Source organism: Sebastes umbrosus, chromosome 4 (genome assembly GCF_015220745.1).
Source record: "Sebastes umbrosus isolate fSebUmb1 chromosome 4, fSebUmb1.pri, whole genome shotgun sequence".
Taxonomy (NCBI): domain Eukaryota; kingdom Metazoa; phylum Chordata; class Actinopteri; order Perciformes; family Sebastidae; genus Sebastes; species Sebastes umbrosus.
This window is the reverse complement of record NC_051272.1, coordinates 36,445,596-36,455,735: the sequence shown is the minus strand read 5'-3', so window position 1 is coordinate 36,455,735 and position 10,140 is coordinate 36,445,596. Positions and strand designations below refer to the sequence as shown.

Here is a 10,140-nt window from a genome sequence, read left to right as displayed (position 1 = left end):
TGCAGATGGATGGATGGATAATAATTTAGAGTGGTAATGAGACATAAATGACAGGAAAAGTAAAATGGAAATACAATGTAATAAATCATATAAATGTTATCAGGGAAAGGTAATTTTGATATTTTGTTCTTTTTAGTATTTATTACCACGATAAGTTATATACACATAAAAGCCCACTACCCTACATTATGTTTAGGTTTTAGCGACTCATCAACTGTACACTGTTCCACGATAATTACAGTCAATGTACAGTCAGTGTGTGGAGAGAACATGGACAGGTACAAGGAAGGAGGGCAGTTAATAAACAGGTAAACAATACCATACACGTATTTATCCGTACACGTTTATCCAGCTTACTTTGGTTTAACCAATAAACTACAAATAGACTGGCTGTCAACTCATGCCAAGCATGACCATTACAGAAGCTTTGGTTTAATGTTGTATTAGCCGGTCTGGTGTCATGTGAGACAAAAGTCTATATGTTAAGAGGCAGCTTCATCAGAGCACTTTGACTTCATTCCAAAATAGCAAAGAATACAAATAGGAAGTGACACTTATTGCCCAGTGTTCAAGATCACTGATTCATTGATCATTAATTCAGTCCAAGGGGGCTTATTGGCATGGGTAACATATCTTTACATTACCAACATTGAGAGGAGGTTGTGTTTCTCTGGCTCTATCTATTTTGTGTGGAGAGGAGGTTGTGTTGCTCTGGCTCTATCTGTTTGGCATGGAGAGGAGGTTGTGTTGCTCTGGCTCTATCTATCTGGCGTGGAGGTGAGGTTGTGTTGCTCTGGCTCTATCTGTTTGGCGTGGAGAGGAGGTTGTGTTGCTCTGGCTCTATCTGTTTGGCGTGGAGAGGAGGTTGTGTTGCTCTGGCTCTATCTGTTTGGCGACGCTGGGAAGCTGCTTCACATCCTCCTGGATCCACCTTCTCACATATGTTCACATTATATGTATTAATTTTTGACTTATGGATTGTCTATGTTGTATTTTCATTATGTTGTTACTCTGAACACACGACATCTATTACACATCTGTCCACCCTGGAAGGGGGATCCCTCCTGTGCTGCTCTTCCTGAGGTTTCTTCTATTTTTTCTTTTTTCTTGTTAAAGTGTATTTGGAAGGGGTGGGGGGGGGGGGGGGGGGGGGGGGTTTCCTTATCCGATGAGAGGGTCGCACTGTAAAGGACAGAGGGGGGCATACAGATTGTAAAGCCCCCCGAGGCAAATTTGTGATTCGTGATTTTGGGCTATAGAAATAAAATTGACTTGACTTGACTGACACTGATGAGGATCCCCCCCCCCCAGCCTGTTTACAGATAGGCAACGGTTTATAGGGGCGGCCGTGGCTGAGGGGTTAGAGCGGGTCGTTCTTTAATCACAAGGTCATGTCCAAGTGTCCTTGAGTGAGACACTGAAGCCCCGGGAGCTCCACAGCAGCCCATTGCTCCTAACGCTTAGGATGGGTTCAATACAGAGGTCACATTTCATGTATGTACCTGTATGTACTGTATGTGACAATAAAAAATACAGTGTTTAAGATAGATAGCTCATCAGGTCACTGAGACCTGAGGTCAGTCCAGCTATGGCTGGGGAAGTACTGCGTTTCTTTGAATATTCAATACATTCCTACAAATATGAATAAGCTCTTTACAAAAAAGCAACAGGGCAGCCTACAGCGATGCTTTATATGTTCAGTTAAGTTTTGCAGGTGTGATATGACGACATGGGAAAACTGCACACTCCTAAGGGCAACTAGTCAAAATAACAACAATATAGGGATAACTAAAATGATTGCAGTAGAGATAGTAACTTACAATAACGTAAGCAATGTCTCCAACAACCCCGGTCTGTGTGCCAAACCAGGTCCAGCCACACTGATACAACTAATGCAAGGTGTTTGATATGGAAAAGATACGTGTCAGTCAAGAAAATGGCGATAAAGTGTAATTTTGCAAATGAAAAGATGTGTAAGGAATAGGTTGGTTATTCGTACATATGCTTGTGATAATTTGAATTATTCCAATTTTTTTTTCTAAATACACTGCAGTGTGTACACCACTAAAGCACAATATCAACTCAAGGCAGGTCCTGCATTATTACCAGTCTTGTCTACTTGTCTTCTAGAGGAGCTGTGCATCAAATTTTACATGTGCAAATGTGTGTTTAACCACATCACCTCAAACATTGGGTCAATGGCCCACAGCCAAGTGTTTGGGTGAATTTGACCATGAATGTCTGCACATAGTGTCTGTCTCTGTTCCACCTATACCTTATTTCTTAGGTACAACATGACTGACAAATAATAACATAATATTCACATATGTGCACATTTGACCTTTTAAATGACACTGTCAGGTGACGGTATTTATTGTGTATTTATTTTAATGTTTGGACAATAGCAGGGGTAAAAGAACATGACCAGCAGGAGGCGTCAGTGCGTATACAGTGCAGGCAACTATTGAACTTGACCCAAACAATGAGGGAATTACTTGTTTTATTAGTTGCTCTAACAGAACACTACAATCAAAATAAATCAATTTTGGAATAATAAGTTCACACAAAAACACGACTAAAGGAGTGGAGAAAGATGATAAATGCATTTCTCAAACTGATTAGCAGTGCTCTAACAAAACACTACAATTATATATATATATATCCCCCCTCATATATCATATCTTAAATTGTGAGTACATAGGAGGAATGAACCAATTTAAAGTGTCAAAATACAGTATGAGGCAGTATGAATCGCAGGGTCAGCGCACTTGTACCTCACACACACACTCTCACACACAAGCAGCCTCTGCATTCCGTTCGACACCGGCTCTCATTGGTCAACTCGCACGTCCGTCATCGCTTCCCAGCCTGAACTTTTGCCTGATTGGCTGGAGGGTCACCTACGGCGGTAGCGACGACGCCATTGGTCGAAAAACTAGGTTAGTGGTCCGACGGGCATGACGGTGAAGAGAGAAACTGGGTCACCGATCGAGAATCGTTTATGTCACAGTTGTGTGAGGCTGCTATTACATATTACCAGCGGCTCTCAATGGACAGGCCTGCTGCACCGGACCTGCTGTGAGTATACTATGAAAACAAGCCTTCGAGCTGTCGATAATACAGCTCGGAGGTGACGTCGCTCGGTGTTTAACCATGGAGGAGATATATGGTGGTGGGTGTTGTGGTCATGTCAGAGAGGCTCTCTAGAGCAGCAGCAGGAGCAGGAGGAGGAGGACGGTAGCTCGCTGGCTCGCTGGCCAGCTCCTGACAGTTAGCCTTCCTCAGCTAGCAGCTGGATGCTAATATTAGTAAAGGGACTAGACGCTGTTATGATGTTGTTAACGGTGTGTTAACCGGCTCCGGTGTGCCAGACCGGCTTCAGCTGTTGTCAGCGGTTACCAGGCAGCTCGTGTATAGGTAGGTGTCCGCTCCGTTAGGCTCGTTACATGTTAACTAAACGGGACCTATAAGTGAACAATGCTAACCCATGCTAACACGCTAGCTATGTCAACAGGCCTCGGTGGGGATCTGGAGCACGGGTTCTTCGACAGCATCCATCCATCCTGCTGCGGTCACATCCACGTCCCTCCTCCACCGCCGAGCTCTCCTAATAACACAGTAAAAAAGCTGTTTTTTCAACCCCATTGAGAGCTTTTGAGACAGCAGGCACATGTTTGGTTATGAAAGATCGTGACACAGTGTTGGCATTGGCAGTGGAAATGTGGGGACCGCTCGGTGTCTGCAGGCTCCCGCAGTGGTAGCCGGAAGATGACCATGATATTGGGGCTTTGTGATCTGGTTTTAGCCTCCACAGGGCACCGGGCACGATCAGGGCCATTTGTTGTTGTTGTGTGTGATTTGCAAGCAGGGGATCCCCAAACTTTGAGGAGGGATCCAGGAGACGGTTATAGTTGAGATGGTTTAATTGCCTTTTATGGATTGTTAAATGTGTGTGTTTTCTCATTTCTGCAAAAAAATGGTTGTGATAAGTGTGCTTCAACAGTAGTGGTATCAGTAGTTCATATATCAACCTTTTCACTGCAGGAGAGACATCCGGTGTGAACTTCAGACTTGGACTGACAAGTGTTATTTTTGCTTCCAGACAGGTAGCAACCTATCAGGGTTGACTGGTGTGGCCATGAAGGCATTTTGATAATAGAAGTTTGTTGATCTCGTCATCAAGAGACAAAATAGAACAAGTGTCCATGAAAAGTTTTTGTTTTCAAATGTTAATTCGATTAAAACATATATGGAGAAACATGAGGGAAAAGGTTGTTGTTGTTGTTGTTGTTGTAGTAGTAGGAGGAGGTGTTCTTCTGTGGTGTATCTTAAAGATAAGAAAATAAAGTTCTGGTGATATCAGGTCCACAGGCTGATGTTGGCCTACCTAGTAGAGCCGGGGGGACTTTGGTTATTGTAATGTGATGAAACTCAAATGTTGTCTTTTCCTGCTCTCATAATGGATACATTACGGATACAAGAAACTATTTTCTGAACTCGTAAGACTGTTGTTGCTGAGTGAAATGAAGTGAATGTCTCGTCCCGTCTTATCATCTGTTACTAACTGTAGTTTCTCAAAGTTTTCTTGTCTCTTCCCAAATTATGGATATTTAGGTATTTAAATATTGCAATATTTGACATTCAGCTCAGTGACCACCACCGTGGATGCAGAGGGGCTGTCAGCCACGTTAATGATTGATTTAGTATCTAAAATACAAATTGCATGGTAATTTTTTAGATGAAAGCTTTATTCAAGCAGTAATCATTTTCTATTTCCAGAGAAAAACCCGAGTAAATTAGGTACTTGAGACATATATTTTTATATAAATTTAAGTGCATGGCCCTGCACGTACCGCCCGGCTCTAGGATGAACTCATGAAGAAAATTAACAAAATTAATGTTAGTTGTTATTGTCATTTTAAGACCATTTTATGCCACTGATAAAATGATAATATAATAGCATAATGATGTAAGTACACCCTTTTAAAAGAGCAATGATCTTAATCCTTAAAGATATTCAGACATTGGAATTTGAATGTGGACAAAAATATTAAAAAGTCTAAAATAAATAAAACCTAAATAAAATAAAACAAAACAATACAACCAAAACAATAAATGAAATGGACTATCGGGCTCTGTAAAAAAAAAAGTGCAATGGCCAAGTCTTATAATGGTCGGGAAAACCGTGCTGTTTATTCTGGCATCATGTCGGCTAAAATGTAGGTGACATTCTTACGTAAACAAACACGTGAACACAACGGGCAATATCGAGGTAAAAAATGATTGAGGTCATGTCCATATATTGTATGATAAGCCGATAACGTAATTGTTGTGACAGGTGTATACAGTGCATTTGGAATATGCGTCTCAATTGACCAATCCTAAGTCCCACCCTTGTTAGTTACTGTTGCTAGATCGGATAAGCTTCACAAAAAGAACCACAGTGACAGCAAAGACGCGTTTTACACTACATGTCAGCATTCACACACTGATGGCAGAGGCTGCCACGCAAGGTGCCAACTTCTTAATACTCATTCACACACCTTCAGGAGCAACTTGGGGTTAAGTGTCTTGCTCAAGGACACATCGACATGTAGCAGCCGGGGATCGAACCAACGACCTTCTGATTGGTGGACGACCTGCTCTACCCTCTGAGCCACAGCCGCCCATACATTAATCAATACATGATGATAGACGTATGTCGATCTATAATCGATTTGCAAAGTAAATAATTTGCACCTTGTTTTTAAGCACGACAAACGTTTTATGGATGTATTTTTTAGTGCTTTTAATAGTAAAGAAATGTTAAACGTTACTCCGTTTCACTCTCCCTGTGTATGACGACATGCGCCAGCAGCGGCAGTCTCAGACAGTCGACAACAAAACGAAGCATGACTGAAAGCGAGGAAAAACCGGACGAGCGACAGATTTTCAAGCTGCGTTTGAGGTCCAGTGCGTGGAAACATTTTGGCTTTTGCAAAATGGGAGATGTCCTTGACAAATCGCCCGCTGTTTGCAGAATATGCAAAGGCCAGATAAAATACTATGGCAACACGACCAATCTTTCCACGCACCTACTGAGACGTCAATATTATTGCTCTACCGTTTATATTGAAAATGAGAACAAAAGCAGGTGCTTAAACTACGGTGACCAGATGTTCCGGTTTGTCCGGGATTGTCCCGGTTTCAAGGTTGGTGTCCCGAGTCCCGATAAATATCTGTAATACACTCAAATGTCTCAAAAGCCACTACCAAATTTTTTCACCACAATTTAAATAACACTATTATACATAGACGTTTATCATGTTCTGTTCCACTCATTAACTAATTTGTGCGCACGAGATAAGTGTATATACAGGGAGCCAGCACAGCGCACCTCGTTGCTGTCTCTAACAAGTGATGTTGTCTAGCCCCAATTACGCACTGACACGACAGATCTGCTGGTTACATTTTGTGCAATTTTGATCCACAGAACCCTACGTGTTTATGTGCACATCAAACACATTGTTTTGATGAATTATTCTACACAGTTCCTTCTGCGCATCAACAGGCATTTTGCTCAGGACCATCAGTTCCTGGCAGTTTTTCCCCTGGACAGTGTCTCCATCCTGGCCAAAATGTCCTCTGAGCTCCACATTTTTAATTATAATAGCCTGAGGCTGTGGCGAGCAACATAAGGTGACAGATATGGTTCGGTTTGAAAACTAAAGTTATGTACATAGTCCCAGACAACAATAAGTTTCCTCTGAAGAAAACTCTCTACAGGACTCCCAAACTGCCAGTGCGTCATGGCGGGGATAGCCCTGTGATTAAAGGGGGGGAAAGTAGGCTAGTGAATGTGATAAGTCTTGTCACAGCCTCTAATGCACCCCCGCTATAATAATGTCTTTCTTTTTGATCCCACTCCGTGCTCAAATGCGCCACAGGTGCGCCATGTTAGCCATTGTCCGCGTGCACGATGACTAGGATAAACCACTGATCATTCAACCTGAAGAGAAGTTGGTTGCATTGTATTTTTTGTTAAATATTATTGCTCTACCTTTTGCTTTGAAAATGAGAACATCATTTAACTTGAATTTATAATTTTATTTCTTGTTAAATATTGCACTGCCTTGTATCTTGAGAACTGAAGCAGCAGTCCTGAAGTTTCACTTTTTATTATTTTCAAACAAGAGGTGTATGTGTTTGACATTAATGTTTGTGTTTACTTGTTTATATCCATAATCAATTTATCCCTGATTCCTGATTGAATTTTTGGCAAAAAAAAGTTACTGTATTGATTTCAAGTCATTGAATCGTATCTTATCGTATCGCTCAAGATGAGCCAAATATCGTCCTCAAATTATATCGGAACCATGGAAAGTGATACGTATCGTATCGTTGTAAAAATGTGTCACTTAACCCCTAGCGTGTGTGTGTGTCTTTAAAAAGCTCACACCCTCTGCACTTTAGTACATACAGTTTGCTCTCAGCTGTGAAACAATGTGAGACTGAAAACACTACAGTGAGTAAATACAGTAAATGATTGGCTTCTGCTGTTACATTTTTTATTTATATTTACCCTTTTCAAGGCGTTTCACATCCGTGGTACAGCCAGACAGACAGACAGGCTCCAGGTTACCTTCCATTGTACCAGCCTGTACAACACAGGCTGCTGTTATCCCCTATACCCCTAGTAGTATAACCTCATCATGCAGCTAAACAGAGCAGATTGTAGCTTAGAATAGATAAAATTGTTAGCAAGTTTTGCTTAGTACTGTATCATAAACGTTTATTGTCCCAGACCCGATAATCAAACTTTGGTTAATAAATAATCGATACGGTTTCTCTTCATTGATCTGTCTGTTCTCTGTTAACGAAGAGGTGTGTAATAAGGCTGCCCACTCTTAGTCCATTAATCGGTTGTTTTGGTCTTATGCTGACCTTACGACTACGACTTTTCAAGTGATTTAACTCTCAGACATATTTCCAAATAAAATCAGGAGAGTTTTGCTAGAGTTGTTCGGCGCACTCCCGTGATTTCGATCGTTTAGTGTAAGGTGGTTCTAAAACTCAGTCCAAGCTGTCTTAAGTCAGTCTTTTTCTCGTCTTGACATTAAAAAATCTAAAATCAAACAAGTTTAATGTTATCGTAAGTTCGATGATGCGGACATTGTCAACAACCAATAGGTGTGCTCTCTCCAGCAGCAAACGGGGTAGAAAGTAAACATGGAGAAACTGGTGGAGTTGTGGAGTGAACAAGAGTGCCTCTTTGACGTGTCCTCTCATTTGTACCACGATAGAGTGGAGAAGGAAAAAAAGCTGCAGTGAGTATGCTATATGCTATTGCTAGTTAGCTAACCACTGTCCCAAACGGGGCTACTTGCAAGCTAACGTTAGCTACTGTAATGTTTGCTATTAGCCTACGAGGTACCTAGGATGATTGAAGCTAGCAATCTTCAGCTGAAACATAGATAGCTCGTAAGCTAATAGCAAACATTACAGTAGCTAACGTTAGCAAGTAGCCCCATTTGGGACAGTGGGTGCTAGCTAGCTAGCTAGCTAGCTAGCTAGCATACAGTACTCACTGTGGATTTCGAGGGCCGCAGCAATTGCTGTCCACGTGTTCCTCAACAGTTTTTCTTCTTAAATACATTTCCACCAGGAGCAGGATGTGACATCATCTCAAAAGGAATCTAGTTGTAGTCTTGTAAATAGTGACCCTGCAAGATCCCCAGTCTTAATATATCATAGTCTGTGACTAAAAACTCTGACTTAAGACACATTGTCTTTAGATGTGAGAGGGTGTCTGACTTCAGTCTTTTAAAAGTCTTTTCAAAGTCTTCTAGTGGATGGTAGGCATTAGTCGACTGAGATTTATACAGTTGATAAGTCGTTCTTTATGCTTTTTTCATGCTTAATGACTTATTTCTAAGAAACTTCTGAGCTTATCCCTGGTAAACACCAGATTTAAAGAAACATTCAACCAAGTTAAGCTGGTTTACTAAATGGATTTCCACTCTAATGAACAATTATTTAACAAACATGACAAAGGTCAGCATTTAAAAGAAAAAAGCAGCTTTGTTTCATCTTTTGTGACAAGAGCGCCGCCATGTCTCAGTACTCTAGCCTGTGAGGTCACCAGGTTGGTTGGCTCGGCTGAGTTACACAGATAGAACGGTAGAGACCGTGAAAGACGGAGACTGAGGAGACACAGGATGGAAGAAAACAAAAGAGGGGACACTATTGTATTGTTCCTGGGTGTAAAAATTAGTTTTACAATGTTAAAACCAAGGACAAAACGGCCCATTTCTGCTGAAACAGAACAGTATTGCAGCTGGCCAGTGGCACTGAAAGAGCCCTCCGACAGGCACCGAGTCCAGCTGCTGCTGGCTGTCTCCCCCTCTCCCGTCCTCTCCCCTCTCTGATCACCTGTCTTTCCTCCTCTGCTGTTTCATTCAGACGGTCCAAAGACAGGGTCGCTAAGAAAACGCCCAAAGCACTACTTTATTCTGAAGCCCACGATACAGCGTTTATGTACGTAAACGCCTACTTGGCAATACTTCTGATTTAAATGCTAATAGGGAACCTGGAAATCTTAATGAGGCAATCTATAAACTTTGCCTGATAAAGGTGGCAGCATATGGAGAGATCACACAGATGTGTGATCCAGCCAAAAATGATACCTTACATGTCACTGACTTTACATTTTATTGACATGGAATGGACCCTGGTGTCCAAATACCTGCAAACAAGCTTTTTGCCAGAGGACCACACCGTCGCTAATTTTACGTGTCCCCAGGGGCGTTTTTTATTGCGAGGGGACGCGCCGCTTCCCAGCATTGGACGCTTGGTGGGCTGCCACTAGACACAAGGAACTAGGCTCCTGATTGGACGAACGCTTTCCCTCCATGGGCTGCTGCTCCCAGCTTTCAAACCGGAAACAGTATGGAGGCTCGTTTGGAAACGTTCTTCTCTTATTTCACGAAAATAGTACACCAAAATGTGTTTCTGAGAACATTTGAGGCGAGAAATAATCCATGCAGCTGATGAATCTGTCTTTATTTTGGACCGACAACGTTTATTTTAAAAGATTCTCTGGAGTTTAGAGAGGCGGCGAGTCGTGTCGGACGCCCGTGATTTGCATAAAGTAGCCTGGAC

At 41.9% G+C, this 10,140-nt stretch overlaps 1 protein-coding gene across 6 annotated transcripts in view; it reads left to right on the top strand.

The window, feature by feature from the left end:
- Nucleotides 1–2,930: 2,930 nt before the first annotated feature.
- arntl1a (aryl hydrocarbon receptor nuclear translocator-like 1a) overlaps nucleotides 2,931–10,140 on the top strand; it is a 30,287-nt gene continuing 23,077 nt past the window's right edge. For 3 of the 6 annotated variants that reach the window (XM_037767671.1, XM_037767669.1, XM_037767665.1), the window contains exon 1: nucleotides 2,931–3,078. The gene's annotated coding sequence lies outside the window, so the exon portion shown is untranslated. Of the gene's footprint in view, nucleotides 3,079–3,129; nucleotides 3,418–3,514; nucleotides 3,619–10,140 lie in introns of those variants that run through there. The other 3 variants (XM_037767667.1, XM_037767666.1, XM_037767668.1) reach the window with 3 other exon arrangements.